Here is a 17,967-nt window from a genome sequence, read left to right as displayed (position 1 = left end):
TTTGATAGTTGCTTTTATTTCTTTGGGAACTGGCTAAATCTAAAAAAAATTGTTTTTTATCGCTCACGAGTCACTCTACATACCGTAATGTAGACACGGCGGTCAAGTGGCAAAAGCTATCAGTGACGTCTTCGTAAGTGAAGAATAAAAGTAGAAGTCTCTTAATCTTGCTACGCAACATCCTTCGGCATTGCTATCGTAAAGCTAAACCTAAATGCCCACGATGAGTGAGTTTAGCATGATGCGGTAGAACTGCTGCTCGTCTTATCTCGATTGCGAAACCATCTTAATGAAGTGGTAAGCGAGCACATATAGAATGGAGCCACGCAGTTTGCCACCAATAAAAAACAAGTGCTCTAGCGCGTCATAAATGCCATTAGAAGAACTGTTACAGCTGCCATCAATTGACAAAAAAAAGGTAAAAAAAGTCGACACCAACATGCCAAACTTCACTACTGATTTGTTCCCAGGCCGCATTTTGATGGCCAATCACACATTGACGAGTGTTGAGCAGTGCTGCCGTGGGGATTTGTCACTGTTCACGGACTAACAAACGAGCTGTGTGGCGGCTTCATTAACTGTAAACTGCAAAGCAAAAGTGTTGATTGATATGTGAGGTTTAACGTCCCAAAACCACCATATGATTATTAGAGACACTGTAGTGGAGGACTCTGTTAGTTTTAATTAGGTCTGGTCACATTAGTCCTCAGCACTTCCTGAACCCAACAAGCTATGTTACGGCAGATCCTGTTATGGCAGATCTAAGGAGTGGCGACTGTGGGGGAGCAGAAGGGTTTGGCCGTTTACACCGTGCCCTACACCCCACAGGACACAACACTAAAAAAGAAATGCCAGCACTCCTGTTTCTTATCGCTTGGTTGTCAGTCCTCATCTAGCATTTGATATGTTCATGGGAAGCCAAAGTTTTTGCCCAAACGTGTGAGTTACATGAGAACTCTTGCCCACAAATTGTTTCTTGATAGCATATTATGGTGAAACAAATTTCTCGACAAACCGACTTGCCATCTTTAAAACGCCTTGAAGAGGGCATCCCTCCACTTTATACTTCAGTTGATGTCCTGCTTGGCACCATTTCAGTTTTTCTTGTACCAGTTTCATTTTTTTGAGACTTTTACTGAATATTTGGGAAAGTAGATGTGCTCAATTCAAAGCTCTCATCAGTGAAGGAAAAATGCCCTTTGGCGCTTATGCCTCTAGAAGTTATTCCAGGAAATTTTCACTTTAAAAGCTAGTTTTTTTTGTTAGCTGTAATAATTATGGGAACTAACAGACATTAATGCCAGGGAAAGTATAGGAGATGTTATTAGAAGTAATTTATTGTGAGTGTGAAGGAAGAAAAGTGGACAAAAGAATAACTTGGCCCGGTAGGATCCGAACCTGCGACCTTCAAATAATGCTTTCGGTGCTCTACCACTGAGCTACTGAGGTCGTCCTCGCCCCTTCCTCTTCGATGATGATATGTGGGGTTTAACTTCACAAAACTGCCATGTGATTATGAGAGACGCCGTAGTGGAGGGCTCAGGAACTTTCGCCCACTTGGGTTTCTATCAGGTGCACCCAAATCTGAGCACACGAGCCTACAGCATTTTCGCCTCCATCGAAAATGGAGCTGCCGCAGCCGAGATTCGCTTCTGCGACCTGCAGGTCAGCAGCCGAGTACCTCAGTCACTAGACAACTGCGGCTAGGCGCCCCTTCAACTTTAAGACAAGCCTGCAACAGAGGTTTATAACAACAGTTCAAGAGGTTAGACTGGAAAGGGATGAGGCAATGGAATATATAAAAAAAATGATGACAGAAATCTTTTAACGCCAAGAAAGCGCAGCATGCACCGTATCAGATGAGGATGGACCAGTTAGCGCAGTTGCTTCACTGGGACAAGAGTGGAAAAGGGCAGAGAAAGGGTTCCTAACAGCACATCAGCAGGCCTTGACAGCATTTCAATTATTCTAATGAAGAAACTAGGACCAAACTTTAAGCAAACAATAAGAGAGGCAGCGAGAAAAGCAATAATGGATGGTGAAGCCGCCAGTGGGTGGAAACTAAGCAGTATGAGCATGGTCTATAAAGAAAACGGGGGCAAAGCTGATATAAACAACTACCGCCCTATAACAGGGACAGCAGTAGTTTACAGGATGGTGATGCAGATAGTAAAGAAAAGACTACAGATAGGGTGGAAAATGAGGGGGTGCTTGGAGAACTACAAAATGTGTTCCGTAAAGGAAGGAGGTTGGAGGATAAACTGTTTTCATTGATGCAGTGTATTGAAATAGTGGAAAAAGAACACAGGCCCCTGCGGCTGGCATTTCTAGATATCAAAGAAGCTCACAATAGTGTGATTCAAGAAGACTTGTGGGGAATACTGGACACACTAGATGTGGAAGATGGAATAACTAATCTTCTAAAGTATATGTATAAAAGTAATGAGGTAGTTAAGAAATGGGAAGAACAGGTATCTGAACCTATAGAGATACAACATGGGCTTCGACAGGGGTGTGCCTTGTCACCTTTGTTATTTATGCTGTATCTCCACGGACTAGAAGCCAAATTAGAGGGGACTCGGATTTAGCCTCTATTTTGCCAGGCTAGGAAAACACGTTGAAGAATCGTTATCAGCATTGATGTATACAGATTATTATAGTATTAATAGCTGACAACAAGAAAGATCTGCAGGGAGTGATAGACATCTGTGGTAAGTTCAATTTGAAGTTCAGTAAGGAAAATTGGTAATCATGATTTTTAATAATGAAGGCAGTGAGCATAAGATACAAGAAGTCATGCTAAAGATAGTGGATAAATACAAACACATGGCCGTATGGATAAACAAAGGGGCTGAGTACGTAATTGAGCATGAAAGACACGTAATGACTAAGGGCAACAGGAATGCAGCTGTAATGATAAATAGGGCACTGCAGAACTACAATAGTTACGACGTTGTGAGAGGGATTTGGAAAGGTGTCATGGTCCCGGGTTTGACGTTTGGCAATGGGGTCTTGTGAATGAAATCAGAGGGTCAAGCAAGAGTATGAATTAAACAAGGCATGCATACACTTGCTTTGGGAGCACACGGGAATACCCCAATGAGGGGGTATAGGGAGACATGGAATGGACACCGTTCGGGTGCAGAGAAGCTAGCAGAAAGACAGAATTAGAGGAGCGATTGACAAAAATGGGGAGGAGCATTGGGCGAGGAAAGTTTTCAGTTACTTGTACATGAAGAATGTCGATACTAAATGGTGGAAGTGAACTTGAAAATTGTCAAGCACGTATGTAGACAACAGCAGAATACGAAGTTAAAAGGATACATCGGTTAAGAAGAAGGTGAAGGAAACAGAGAGGACCATGTGGAACATTAGAATGCTTACAAAATCATAACTGGAGACCTACGGAGCTTTCATGCAGGAAATAGGAAAAGATGTACGATAATTCTCGCGGTAGTTCTCTGTTGTTCAAGGCCAGAATGAGAGTTTTGCGAACCAAGACGTACCGAGCCGAATACGAAGGCACAGACTCGATATGTAGCGCGTGCGGAGAGGAGGAGGAAACCGCTGAACATTTCATAATGTTCTGTAAAAGACTCCATCCTATAAACCAAAATAATGGCATGGAATTTTTAAAGCATTGGGGTTTAGGAACAGTGTAGGCGAAATGCACTTTAAACGGGTAGAAATAACCAGGAGGAGGCTAACTGATTAGTGGCTACAATCAAGGCGCGAGTGAAATTCAATTCTTAAACACATAGTGATAGTGCTTAACCTTACGGCTAGAAGGGGTGAGCCACTGGTCGATCTAAAGGGCACAGCCGGATACATCCAACCGCCCATTCATATGTCCAGGGCAGTACATGCTCCAGGCAGCACGCATGCCGTCTGGCAACAAAGACGAAGATCGAGAAGTGGTTCATATCTGCTCTAAGAGGTGTCGGAACCCTACCAGCCGATCTTACTTCCTCCATAGTGTACTAAAGCTGGTAAATGTGTTGAGTCACAGAACATGTATATATTACTATTTAGAAAAGGGAAACCGTACTTCTGACTTTGCAATGAAAATAAAAATAAGGGTAGCGATGGCGTTGTGAACAAACTTATCGGACCTAGATATGGTGCTGCTAAGACTATAACATCATTATGCTGGGGCAATATAGCGGCTGCATTGGTGGTAAGTGCGGGCTCACAGTGCGTGCTGGCATGTTTATGGGCCATTATTTGCTGCTGTTGCGGGGTAGTATTCGTGCGCACGGCAGCCTAACGAAACTATAAATATTTCCGCTATGTCGCCAGGTGACCGAGAGGCCTCAACTGGCAAAAAACGCCAAGCTAGTAAGCTTACACTGTTTATTGACAATTGTGAATGTAGCAGTATACATGTAAACAAAGAACACGGTCTGTGACAGAGTTGAAGGGTACGTACGAAAAAATGGTAGTAGCCCTCTGTTTAATAAAATTACCCACTGAAAATGTGCAACTTTGTGTCTTGTCTCGTTCGGTCAGACGACGATATTTACGCTAGGCGGCCCTTGCTAAGTACTTAGTATCATGCTGCCCATTGTCTTTCTCTACAAAGATGCCCTCAAACGATTCAGTGTCAGCAAAATTAACCTGAACGGTAATGTTATATTATGACAACGCATTGGCGAGAGGCACATGTTGCTGAATAAAAAGAATTGTCCCTACGCTGTTGTGCTAGGTATTGTTCTCGATATTGTTCTCGATGTTGCTTTTATTATCTGTGTTCTTGCTGCGCGTCCGATCTTTTTGCGACAAACTAGATCAACTTCCAGTTGTGCTAAGCACGTGTATCCTGGGAAGACACCATTTACAGGATGATATTGAAGAGCAAACTTGGTTGACCTTTCAAAAGAGGTCGAAAGGTTGCAGTGACAGACACTTCGGTTAAGTAACAGTTGGTTAATAATGAAAGCCTAAGTCAAACATTTAGGCAAGTGAACATCCTTGTGAAAATTGTCACAAATGAGAAGTTCAGAAAATGAGCTACCGTTGTTGCCCTTGCTCGACCACTGTTGATAAGCTGACATACCAAATAGAGGATGTCTTAGATGTTTACAAAAGCTCTCATTTGTAAAAAAAAAAAAGTTATGCACCAGTGGACAGCACTTGCATAACACTACACATGGCATGTACGCATACAATAAGGACATATGGAACACTATACACTAGACAACTAAGAAGTGCCAGAAGTCACAGTAGCAATCATGGAAAAAAAATTAGGCGGTGAGTAATCATTGCAATCAAATCTGTATAATAAAATTTTCAGCGATGTATATTCATTAAGTATATGTTATTTCCTAGTCTTCTAATATTGTCATGACAGACTGAAGAGTTACATGCACAGTACAATTTTTTACTTGTCCGCTAAACTACTGAAGTGATTGTTCTGGCTTAGTAGCTTGTCGGGGAATGCAGACGAGAACGTTGTGAGGTGCACACTGTAATTACATTTTGCATTCAAAATAATGACGGGCTCTTCCAGTTTATGGTGAGTTGTGCCTAGTTTTTGGACCAACTGTGAGGAGTGCGACAGTGTCGGAACATTGTCTTGAGATTTCCGAAATGGCTGCACAAATGTGTACGACAAAGATGGAACGCCATGCCAAGCAGTCGGACCAATTAAACTTCCAAGTGGATTTAATATTTCAATTAGATTGATGACGAACAGTTAGTGGTTGGTAAGACAAAGTTACCCTTGATGGCCTCACTAGGATTTTACAATTGTAGCTGGTATGTCCAGATATCACAATGTTTGTTTAACTCTTTGGTTACTGCGCGAGAATGGTTGTTCTTCATGTCCTGGGAAGATTGTTTTTTCCCGTTTGAAAAGTACTCCAGCACGCATTGCAGCATATCAAACTTTTCAGAATGAAATGTTATTTCCAAAAAAATATATGTTCTAGAGCAACAAAAATATTTTAGGATGAATAAAACTGTGAAAAGTGTGAAATTTTTCCTCGCCAGCTGAAAAACAGTGGAATAAAAAACACTATATCTGCAAAAATAGTCAAAAGAAAGAAAATTAGAATATACATTTGTAGATAATAACCCGGGAGCAGTATAAATATAAATAATGCTGTAGAAATTGTTTTTTTTTTATTTATTTATTTATTATAATACCCTCGGGGCCCGTAGGGCATTACAGAGGGGGTGGGTACAACATATATAACACACAAGAAAAAAAGACAAAATAAAGAAACACCTAGGTTCTGTTTTCTTCACATAGACAAAGAAAATCAGAACCTAGGTGCTGTTCCATTGCTCATCCCATGTGGTGAAGCATTGCATGGTTTTTTGTGAGACACAAATGTACTCGTACACTCTTCTCAGTAAATTCTCTAGGTATTTTCTAGTTATTCCAAGTTTCTAGGTATTCCTATATAGATGGAAATCCGTGATGTGAATAATCCCTCTATAAATGAGATGTACAATAAACTTCGCTATTTCATTTAGCGTCCCCTCTTTCCATGAGCCACCTCACTCCACATAGGTTGGACCGGTGACTTTTGCCTTCTTCTATATCATTCTTATCATCCATCACTTGTGGCTAGCTGGTTTGGTTTATGACGCAGACGAAGAGCCGCTCTTGTTAGGTACTGTACTGACCAATCGCGAAAAATAAGCATTGGAATCATAAAAAGGCACCGCTGTGCAGTTGCAACCAGCAGGTGCAGTATCTGCTTGAAGAAAACCATGAACTGAGCGACTGAGCTCTAGGTTCGCATCGTCAGCGGCTCGGAAGCAAGCCAGTGGCAAATGCAAGGCCATCCTCAAGGCAGCAGGGCAGTCTCATTTTTATCACTATCGAGCAATGGTGACACCCATGCTTGCTCAGTGGCGGTTTCTGGTTGAGCCAACGCGTGTTTTAGATTTCGTCGACAAATTTTCAGGTTCTCAATATACATCAAATTGTGAAGATTGGGTTGCCTGTATAGCAATAATTGTCTGAGCCTGGAATTGCATCATGAAATTTCATTGAAGCGGGACGCCAGAAAAAAAGTGTTCGTTGTGGCGATAATATTCATGCATTGACTCCTACGGACTGCTGACGGGCAACTGTGAATTTTTCGTTGTAGCGGAAATTTCGTTGAAGCGCTATTTGTTGTAGCGGGGTTCGACTGTAGTAGCGATATGTCTACGAAGGTCAAACATGAGAAGTGAAAGCCTGGCTCCAACAATGCGCTAGTAGGTATGACGTCTACGATCCAAGTGTAGCGCTAGTAGCGATACGTCTGCAAAGGCCAGGCATGAAGAGTGAAAGCATGGTGCCAACAATGTGCTATCAGTGATGACATCTACAATCCAAATGTAGCCCTAGCAGCAATTTGTCTACAAAGGTCAGACATGAAGAGTGAAAGTGTGGCGCCGAAAATGCGCTAGTAGCGACATCTATGATCCAAGTGTAGTGCTAGTAGCGATACCTCTACAAAGGTCAGAGATGAAGAGTGAAAGCGTGGTGCCAACGACGCGCTAGTAGTGATGTCTAGGATCCGAGTGTACTGCTAGCAGCGATACGTCTACGAAGATCAGACATCGAGAGTGAAAGCGTGGCACCAACGATGCATTTGTAGCGATGACGTCTATCATCAGTGTGTAGCGCTACTAACAATACGTCTACAAAGGTGAGACATGAAGATCAAAAGCGTGGGACCAATGGTGTGCTAGTAGTAATGACGTCTACCATCCCAGTGTAACGCTAGTAGCGATATGTCTACAAAGGGCAGACATGAAGAGTGAAAGTGTGGCGCCAAGAATGCGCAAGTAGTGATGACGTCTACGATCCATGTGTAGTGCTAGTAGCGATACCTCTTTGAAGGACAGACATGAAGAGTGGAAGCATGATGCAAGAAATGTGCTAGTAGCGATGATGTCTACGATCTGAGTGTAGCGCTACACTCGGCAACAACTTTCCTTGGCACTGAAGGGAAAGCAATGAAGCCAGATCACATGCATCCTACCTCCAGTGAATGCGGTTCCAAAGTAGCACCCGTATTTACCACGTGAATTAGAAATGGTCCTTAATTTTCTACATGAAGCTATTTGAGACAGGACGTAGCTCACACATGTAAGATACTCTTACTTCATTTAATTTATCTGTTGTGACTTTGCGTTTTTGAACGGGTTAAGACATCCCGCCTTTTTACGTGCACCTAAAATGCAAAGCAGTGTCTGCGTCTACAGAAATGCTAATGGTGCGTCCCTGTCACTTTCTACAGCGTTACAACCATAGGTGTGTACTTTGAGAGACTACTCACTCATACTCACTCACCACAATTTTTTCAGCTTTCACCCTCACTCACGTTCATACTCGCGTCTACTCCCACTCATAGGCCCTCACTCACGTTCATACTCACGCCTACTCGCACTCATGAGTACTCACTAACGTTCATACTCACTCCTTCTCGCACTCAAAGTACTTACTCACATTCATACTCACGCCTACTCACACTCACTCCTACTCACTCAGGTTCGTACTCACTCCTTCTCACACTCAAAGTACTCACTCACGTTCTACTCACTCCTTGTCACACTCAGAGTACTCACTCACGTTCATACTCACTCCTACTCACACTCATGAGTACTCACTCACGTTCAAACTCACTTCTACTCACACTGAAAGTACTCATTCACGTTCATACTGACTCTTACTCATACTCATGAGTACTCACTCACGTTCAAACTTACGCCAACTCACACTCTAGGCCCTCACTCACGTTCATACTCACGACTACTCACACTAATGAGTACTCAATCATTTCATACTCACGACTGCTCACACTTGTGAGTCCTCACTCACGTTCACACTCACGCCAGCTAGCACTCATAGGCCCTCACTCACGTTCATACTCATGACTACTCACACTGATGAGTACTCACTCATGTTCATACTCACGCCTACTCACAGTCACTCATGTTCATACTCACGCCTACTCACAGTCACTCACGTTCATACTCACGCCTACTCACACTCATTGTTCATGGTGCACGTTCATACTCACGACTACTCACACTCTTAGAGAAACACGGACTGCTGGGCGAGTTGGTTATTCATATTAACTGAGGTGCGCGAAAAATTGAAGTACAAAAAGAAGACGCCTCGAGACAGCGCGCCGTGTCCAGGTGTCTCCTTTTTGTACTTCAATTATTCGTGCACCTCAATTAAGACTCATAGTTACTCACTCACCTTCATACTCACACCTGCTCAAGATCATAAGCCCTCACTCACCTTCACACTCACATAAGAATTCACTTTCATATTTACGCCTACCCATACTCAGGCGCACTCACCCACGTACTTTTACATTCACATATCATCATCACAGCAGGACAAAGGCCTCTCCACTGTTCCGCCAGCCAACTCGGTCCTTTGCTTGCTGTTGCCACTTCATACCCGCAAACTTCCTAATCTCATCTGCCCACCAAACTTTGTCTCTCCTTTTCCCGCTTTCCTTCTCTTGGAATCTACAAAATAACCGGCAGAAAACGAAAGTAATGAACAACAACCTCGAAAGAAAACAGCACTTCGAGATAGGTGGCAGTGCACTTGAAGTTGGAAAAGGTATATACGTCTACTTAGGACAGGTAGTACCTGCGGAGCCGAGCCACGAGACTGACGTAACTAGAAGAATAAGAGTGGGGTGGAGAAGATTCGGCAAGCATTCTCAGCTCATGGCTGGTAGATTGTCACTATCTCCTCAAGACGAAGGTATAACAGCTGCATCTTGCCGGTACTTACCTGCTGAGCAGAAACCTGGAGGTTTACAAAAAGGGTTCAGCTTAAATTGAGGGCGATGCAGAGAGCGATGGCGAGGAAAATAGTAGTTGTAACCTTAAGAGTCAAGAAGAGAGCAGAGTGGATCAGGGAACAAACCGGGGTTAAGGATATCATAGTTGAAATCAAGAAAAAGAAATGAACATGGGCCGGGCATGTAGCGCGTAGGCAGGATAACAGCTGGTCATTAAGCATAAGTGACCGGATTTCCAGAGAAAGCAAACGGGTTAGGGGGAGACAGTAAGTTAGGTGGGCAGATGAGATTAGGAAGTTCGCGGGTACATAATGGCAGCAGCAAGCACAGGACCGAGTTGAGTGGCGGATCATAGGAGAGGCCTTTGTCCTGCAGTGGACGTTGTCAGGCCGATGGTGAATATTAACATTGAGGTTGCGTTACGTGTACTCAGGTTACTCAAGAAACAATTGAGCTTAACAATTCTCGCTTTCTTTTAGGGTCGGTAGGCTCCACAAACAGGGAATGACTCAGCGCAGTTACGACGCATCTGCACATTCATTTGTGGGCCATGACGCGTAGGAGACGCTGAGACATCGTTTAGAATCTCAGTAATGTGTTACAAGCACTCAAAACGTGCTTTCGTAGGCTACGACGCACGCGCGCGAAATAGAGACGCTCTCGACAGCTTCAGCATACTACACGGCCGCCGCTATGATTACCCGCTAGAACCCAAGACATTGCCATGCCATCCGGCTTGGCCGCTTCATTCGTTCCACTGCCCCTAGCACCTTCTGACTGCACTAGCGAGACAGGCGGGCGCCGGGGCCTCGCCGCCACGTCGGCACCGCGGCCACGTCGGCTGCCCGGCCACTGGTAGGTGTTCTAAGGCCCGACGCGACCGTCGAGACGGCGCCGCTCCTCTCTGCCTCACCTTCAGATAGAATGCATTGCGTACGGCAGTTTTGCATTCGAGAAATTGTGCGCATCTTCGGAGATGTTTTCCTTCCTCTGTGGACCGCGCTTACGCGGAGACTTCATTGGCTCCGTGCCCGCACTGACGATTGCAGGGGGCCTTATTTATGGATCTGCGGACGCGGTTAAGGTTCATTGGCAGTGTGCGTACGCAGGGTTATCACGGACAGCCAAATGAAATGGTAATTAACGAGTTGCGTTATGTGTGTTTTCGTACTAGCCCGCGTTATGTGAATGATTGGTTGATTTGTGGGGTTTAACGTCCCAAAACCACCATATGATTATGAGAGACGCCGTAGTGGAGGGCTCTGGAAATTTTGACCACCTGGGGTTCTTTAACGTGCACCCAAATCTGAGTACACGGGCCTACAACATTTCTGCCTCCTTCGGAAATGCAGCCGTCACAGCCGGGATTTGATCCCGCGACCTGCGGGTCAGCAGCCGAGTACCTTAGCCACTAGACCACCGTGGCGGGGCGTGAATGATAGAATAAATTATCAAGGGTGATTGGGCGCTTATTGCACATTGTGTCTGCACTGTTGAAGGCATAATAAGCCGCTGAAAAGTGAAGCGAGGATAGAGATTGAAACGGCGATGCGAACAGGGTCCGATTACGCTATCGCGTACTATACTATTGACGGCGAAGCTCGACCGTCCTCCAAGCTTTCCTTTTTTTTTTTAATGGGGCACTGAGAAGGCGAAGTTTGCACACAGCTGCGCGCTTGAGAGGTCAGGAGATCACTTAAGGTTTTCGTTCAAGGCAACCTTCACTTGAGGGACAACGCAGAGATAGAAACTGCAAGATCGCTGCGCACAATGTGTGTAGCGCACACAATGTGCTTTTTCTCGCGGGCCATTTCAGCGCTTTTTTTTGTCGCTTGCGCAGTGCATTTCTTTTTTTCTGAACCGTCTTGCGCGTCGATTTTCGTTAAAGGGCTTCTCAAGACCTTGTTGTTTTACATGTATTATCACGTTGCATAGACCGAAGCGCAAGAGGTAAGTGCAGCAAGAACGGTAGCTATAGGGACAGGCAGTTCAAAGTTATTCAGCCTAGAAAATTCAAATTACAATAAAATGGATGGCTACCCTCAACTCGAGTTTTGCGCGGTCACCTCGCCCCCCCCCCCATCTCATGTAGGATGGCTCCCCCAGTTTCCAAACTAACTGAAGGCTTTTACGTAGAGGAAGCTTGCATGCCATAGTGCCCGTTATTTCCAACATATTGAGGACGCCGTTGCGACGATTACAAATATTTATGACACCCATAGTAACTCACTCGTGTTCCTACTCGTCGCTACTCACACTCACAGCAACTCACTCACCTTCGCAGTCAAGTCTACTCACACTCATGAGTACTCACCCACGTTCGTACTTACTCCTACTCACATTCATGAGCTCTCACTCACTCCTAATCACACTCATGAATACTCACTCACATTCATACTAACGAATACTCACACTCATCAGTACTCACTCATGTTCAAACTCCTACTCACACCCATGAGTACTCACTCACGTTCATACTCACTCCTACTCACACCCAAAAGCTCTCACTCATTCTTACTCACACTGATGAATACTCACTCACGTTCCTACTTACGGATACTCACACTGACGAGTACTCACTCACGTTCAAATTCACATCTACTCACACTCATGAGTACTCACGTTCATACTCACTCATACTCATGCTCAAAGTACTCACTCACGTTCATACTCACTCTTACTCACACTCACAATACTCACTCACGTTCATACTCACTTCTACTCACGCTCAGAGTACTCACTCACATTCATACTTATACTCACACTCAGAGTAGTCACTCACGTTCATACTCACTTATACTCACACTCAGAGTACTCACTCACATTCATACTCACTTATACTCACACTCAGAGTAGTCACTCACGTTCATACTCACTTATACTCACACTCAGAGTAGTCACTCACGTTCATACTCACTTATACTCACACTCAGAGTAGTCACTCACATTCATACTCACTTCTACTCACGCTCAGAGTACTCACTCACATTCATACTCACTTATACTCACACTCAGAGTAGTCACTCACATTCATACTCAATCCTATTCACACTCAGAATACTCATTCACGTTCATACTCCTACTCACACTCATGATCACCCACTCACGTTCATACTCACTTCTACTCACACTGAAAGTACTCATTCATGTCCATACTCACTCCTACTTATACTCATGAGTACTCACTCACGTTCTACTCACTTCTACTCATACTCATCAGTACTCACTCATACACTCACCATGTTCAAATGAGTATGAATGAGTGTCAGTGAGTGTACTCATGAGTGAGTATGCCGAGCTATGGTTACAACAAAAGCGCCAAAAGGGACTACTTTGCATAGTGCTACATGTGCAGAATGTCCACCTCAGGAGCTTTCCCTTCAGTGCCAAGAAAGGTTGTCGCTGAGTATAAACGCGATGAGTCTACAAATGTGAAACATAAAGAGTGAAAGCGTGGCGCACACGATGTGCTAGTAGCGACGGTGTAAACAGTCCAAGTGTAGCGCTAGTAGCAACACACCTACGAAGGCCACACCTGAAGAGTGAAAGCCTGGTGCCAATAATGCGCTATACTTCGTTTGATACATCTGCTGCAACGCTGTGAACGCTATGCAAGAAGTTGGGTCAGCAAGGTGTGTGATTACGAGTATCGCGTGCCTGGCTTTCATTGTTGTTTTGCTCAGGCGAAACAAGGACAAACACATTCACATAATGTCGCGAAACGTGAAAAAAGATCAAGAAGTGAGAATTAAGAGATGCTAAGTGATCCAAAACAACTTATGGACGGCTGTACAACGGGCAGTCTCTACCCCCGACTACCAAAGGATGTTTATTTATTATTACGACCGAAGATGAAATAAAAGCATGCCTCAGATGGAACAATCATCATACTATTTCTTAGTGCGAACGCTTTCATTGCAAGAAGTCTAGATAGCATCTATATCATTGCACCTGATGTATGAAATGGGGTATAGTAGTGATGACGTCAATGATCCAAGCGTAGCGCTAGTAGTGATACGTATACAAACATCAGACATGAAGAGTGAAAGCATGGCCCCAACAATGCCCTGGTAGCGTAGGTCTACGAAGGTCAGACATGAGCAGTGAAAGCGTGCATTGCACGAACAGTGCGCTAAAAGCGATACGTCTACGAAGGTCAGACATGAGCAGTGAAAGCGTGGTGCCAACAATGCGTGAGTAGCAATGACGTCTACGATCCGTTTGTAGCACTAGTAGCGATATGTCTACGAAGGTCAGACATAGAGAGAGAAATCGTGGTGCCAACGATGCGCTAGTAGTGATACGTCTACGAGGGTCACAGACGAAGAGTAAAAGGGTGGCCCGAACAATTCGCTAGTAGCGATGATCTCTATGATCTGAATGTAGCGCTAGTAGCGATACGTCTACGAAGGCCAGACACGAAGAGTGAAGGTGTGGCGCCGACGATGCGTCTAGAAACGTCAGACATGAAGAGTGATAGCGTAGCACCAATGATGTTCTATTAGGGATACGTCTATGAAGGTGAGACGTGAAAAGTGAAAGTGTGGCGCCAATGATGCACTAGTAGTGATATGTCTGCAAACGTCAGACATGATGAAGAATGAAAGCGTGGTGCCAACAATGTGCTGTTAGTGATCTGAATTAGTGCTAGCAGCGATACGTCTACAAAGGCGATACGTCTATAAATGGTGAAAGCGTGGCACCAACGATGTGATAGTAGCGATAACTCCTATGATTCGAGTGTAGTGCTAGTAGTGATACGCCTGCAAAGGTCAGACATGAAGAAACAAAGCATGGCGGCAACGTTGTGCTAGTAGTGATAACGTCTACAATCTGAGTGTAGCGCTAGTAGCGATATCTCTCAAAGGTCAGAAGGAAAGAGTGAAAGCATGGCACCAACAATGCGCTAGTAGCGATGAAGTCTAGATAGGAGTGTAGCGCTAATAGCGATACATCCTTGAAGGTCAGATATCTCTCAAAGGTCAGAAGGAAAGAGTGAAAGCATGGCGTCATCGATGCGCTAGTACCGATGACGTCTACAATCCCAGTGTAGCGCTAGTAGCGATATGTATATGAAGGTCTGAAATAAAGATTGAAAGCATGGTGCAAACAATTTGCTTGTAGCAATGAAGTCTACGATAGGCGTGTAGCGCTAGTAGTGGTACATCAACGAAGATCATACATGAATAGTGCAAGTGTAGCGCCAACATTGTGCTAGTGGCGATGACGTCTACAATGCCAGTGTAGTGCTAGTAGCGTTACGTCTACAAGTGTCATACATGAAGAGTGAAACATGGTGCCAACAATGCGCTACTAGCGATGGTATCTACGATCCAAGTGTAGTGCTTGTAGCAATACGTCTATGAAGGCCAGACATGAAGAGTGAAAGCATGGTGCAGAAGATGCGCTTCAGCGATAACATCTATTGTCCGAATATAGTGCTAGTATTGATACGTCTACAAAGGTCAGATATGAAGAGTGAAAGCATGGTGCCAACAATGTACTAGTAGCGATGACGTCTGCATTCCGAGTGTAGCGCTAGTAGCGATACGAAGGTCAGACATGTAAAGTGAAAGCGTGGCACAATATTGCGCTAGTAGCGATGAAGTCCAAGATAGGAGTGTAGTGCTAGAGGCGATGAGTCTTCAAAGGTCAGGCATGAAGAGTGAAAGCGTGGTGCCAACAATGCGCTAATGATGATGACATCTATGATTCGAGTCTAGCGCTATACTTGGCGACATTTCTTGCATTGAAGGGAAAGCTACGGAGCCAAATTACATGCCTCAAACTCCCAGTGATGTGGTTCCAAAGTAGTGCCCCTATTTTGAACGTGAATTAGAAATGTTCGTTCTTCATTTGCTATGTGGCACTATTTGAGACAGGACACAACTCACACCTGTAAGATATTTATTAATATCTAATTTCTGACTTTGTGTTTTTGAATGGGTTAAAACATGCTGCCTTTTTACACCCACCTCAAGCGCTGAGCAGCGTCTGCGTGTACATGAAAAGCTGATGGTGCGCCCCCGTCACTTTCTACAGCTTTACAAAACGCGCACCAAAACGGACTACTTTGCGTAGTTCTACAAGTGCAGAAGCTCTGCCTCCGTATCTTTTCTTTCAGTGCCAAGAAAAGTTGGTGCCGAGTATAGTAGCGATATGCTTAAGAAGGTCAAACATGAAGAATGAAAGTGCGGCACCAACAATGGGCTAGTAGTGATGACGTCTACGATCCAAGTGTATTGCTAGTAGCAATGCTTCTACGAAGGTCAGACATGTAGGGTAGAAGTGTGGCGCCAAAAATGCGCTAGTAGAGATGACATCTACTATCCGAGTGTAGCGCTAGAAGCAATGCATCTGAAGGTCAGATATGAAGTGTTGAAGTGCGGTGCCGAAAATTCCCTAGTAGAGATACATCTACGAAGGTCAGACATGAACAGTGAAAGCGTTGCGCCAACGATGCACTAGTAGCGATGACGTATAATTCGATTGTAGCCATGAACGAGAGATATGAACAGTAAAAGTGTGGCACCAACGATGCATTAGTAGCGATGACATCTACGACCCGTGTGTACACTAGTAGCTATATGTCTATGAAGCCCAGACATAAAGAGAGAAAGGGTGGTGCCAACAATGCGCTAGTAGCGATGATGTCTACGGTACCAGTGTAGCGCTAGTAGCAATATGTCTACGAAGGTCAGTTATGAAAGGTGAAAGCATGGCACCAACAATGCGCTAGTAGCAATAACATCTATGATCGAAGTGTAGTGCTAGTAGCAATGCGTCTACAATGGTAAGACATGAAGAGTGAAAGTGTGGTGCCAATGATGCACCAGTAGCCATATGTCTATGAAAGTCAGACATAAAGAGTAAAAGCGTGGCCCCAACAATGCGCTAGTAGCGATACAACTATGAAGGTCAGACATGAAGAGAGAAAGTACGGTGCCAACAATACGCTAGTAGCGATGATGTTTACGATCTGAGTTTAGCGCTACACTTGGCGACAACTTTTCTTGGCACTGAAGGGAAAGCTACAGAGCCAAATCACATGCATCCTACCGCCAGTGAATGTTGTTTCTAAGTAGCGCCTGCATTTTCCACGTGAATTAGAAATGTTCCTTTGTAATTTTCTACATTGAGCTATTTAACACAGGGTGCAGCTCACTCATGTAAGATATTGATATATAATTTAATTTATGTGTTGTGACTTCGCATTTTTGAACGGATTAAGGCAATCGGCCGTTTTACGTGCACATAAAATGCTAAGCACCATCTACGTCTACATCAAATGCTGAAGGTGTGCCCCTGTCACTTTCTACAGTGTTACGACACGCACCAAGACGAACTACTTTGCATAGTGCTACATGTGTAGAATGTTCGCCTCAGAAGCTTTCCCTTCAGTGCCAAGAAAAGTTGTCACTGAGTATAGTAGCGATACGCTCACAAATTTCAGACATCAAGAGTGAAAGCATGGCACCAAGGATGCGCTATTAGCGATTACGTCTACGGTCTGAGTGTAACGCTAGTAGGGATATGTCTATGAAGGCCAGAAATGAAGAGTGACAGCGGAATGCCAACGATGCGCTATAGTTTGTTTGATACATCAGGTGCAACGCTGTGGCGGCTATGCAAGAAGTTCGGTCAGCAAGGTGTGTGATTTTGAGCGTCTCGTGCCCGGCTTTCATCCTTGTTTCGCTCATACGAGACAAGGACAAACGCGCTCACATATCGTCGTGAAAGGCGACAAAACCTCACAAATTGAGAACAAAGAGATGCTAAGGGATCCAGAACAACTTATAGACGGCTGTATGGCGTCTTGACCTTCGTCTACCAAAGCGTTTTTATTTACTATTAGCACCAAAGATGCAATAAAGCCTGCCTCAGACAGAACAATGATTGTAGTATTTCTTAGTGAGAACACTTTCATTGCAAGAAGTCTGGATAGCATCTATAGCATTGCACCTGATGCATGAAATTGGGTGTAGTAGTGATGACGTATATGCTCGAAGTGTAGCGCTAGTAGTGATACGTCTATGAAGGTCAGACATGAGCAGTGAAAGGGTGGCGCCAACAATGCGTTAGTAGCGATGATGTCTACGATCCGAGTGTAGCTCTTGTAGCGATATGTCAACGAAGGTCAGACATGAAGAAAGCGTGGTGCCAACAATGCACTAGTAGTGATGACGTCGACAAT

General features: G+C 44.3%; 1 protein-coding gene across 5 annotated transcripts in view; it reads left to right on the top strand.

The window, feature by feature from the left end:
- The window catches only part of LOC119177756 (uncharacterized), a 258,227-nt gene that overhangs the window by 214,470 nt on the left and 25,790 nt on the right, over nucleotides 1–17,967 (top strand). The gene's annotated exons all lie outside the window — the stretch shown is intronic.

The sequence above is a fragment of the Rhipicephalus microplus genome, chromosome 1 (genome assembly GCF_043290135.1).
Source record: "Rhipicephalus microplus isolate Deutch F79 chromosome 1, USDA_Rmic, whole genome shotgun sequence".
Taxonomy (NCBI): domain Eukaryota; kingdom Metazoa; phylum Arthropoda; class Arachnida; order Ixodida; family Ixodidae; genus Rhipicephalus; species Rhipicephalus microplus.
The sequence above is the reverse complement of the archived record's forward strand: the minus strand, read 5'-3'. Positions and strand labels throughout refer to the sequence as shown.